Source organism: Theobroma cacao, chromosome 10, assembly GCF_053813885.1.
Source record: "Theobroma cacao isolate CCN51 chromosome 10, ASM5381388v1, whole genome shotgun sequence".
Classification (NCBI taxonomy): Eukaryota; Viridiplantae; Streptophyta; class Magnoliopsida; order Malvales; family Malvaceae; genus Theobroma; species Theobroma cacao.
In genome coordinates this window covers 8411930-8413010 of record NC_142648.1, presented here as the reverse complement: position 1 = coordinate 8413010, position 1081 = coordinate 8411930, and positions in this window count along the sequence as shown.

Genomic DNA, 1081 nt, shown 5'->3' with positions numbered 1-1081 from the left:
ACTAAATAAATTATAAAATAACTAAATCTAATTAAAAAGAATTTAAACTAAAAATTCAAAGCAACAATAAAATTGGATAAAAAACAACTTTAACAAGTCTAGGATTACAATATCCCTCACACTTCATCCAAATCTTACCTCTTCCTCTTAACTTATTCAAATGTGTTAAATTGCTAACCTAAAGTCGTTAATTATTTATAAGGCTCTCTCGAAACTCTTGTAAAAATATCTATTTTAATCAAAGCACTATATCTTTATATGTATTGAAATTAAAACAAACTCATTAGGTTCAAGCTCTAATATTAGCTACATGCAGCATATAGGTATATCTTTATCCTATACATAAATTAATTTATTCATCCAAGCAAATAAATATGATCATATGCTATTATAGTTTTAGCCTATTTAAACTCCCTTTCTCAAGTTATGTTGAGGTTTCCAAACCAATTTAATTGGTAGCTAAGCAACTAAAAGCATTAAGAACAAATTGGAAAAATAAATCAATTCCATTGAAAATAAGAAAGAAAGAGATTAAAAATTTAAACTACATGTAAGTTCAATTGCAATCCTAGAAGAAAGAAATTAACTACTCATAATTGCAATAATAAATAGATACATATAAAGTTTAGCAATCAAGAGTTACAAGAATAATAAAAGCCAAGGAAGAAGAAAAAAAAATATTGGCAACCTTAATCTTCAATTTTCAGCCTCAACTTCTAACTTCTTGAATTTCTCTTAAGGTTGTCTTCTATGGCTAACTTCTCCTCAAGCACTCTTTAAATACTACTAACTTAACCTAATCTTCTTAATTTAACTTGCTTGGCTCTTAATATGGGCTTAGAATAAGTGTAGAACCAATAAAACCTTAATCAATCCATAGCTTTTTGTTTTTTGAGCTAATTCTTCATATTGTTTCTCTCGATGTCATGACACAAACCCTCGATGCTGCGGCACTGGCTTGTCTTTAGGTTTTTGCTTGTTGGCTGCTACACTTTGCTACACTTTGGTTTTAACCTACTTGGCTTTAGGTTTTCTTTATCTTCAAGGTAGAACTGGGCAAAGGAATCTTTATGAAAGTTGT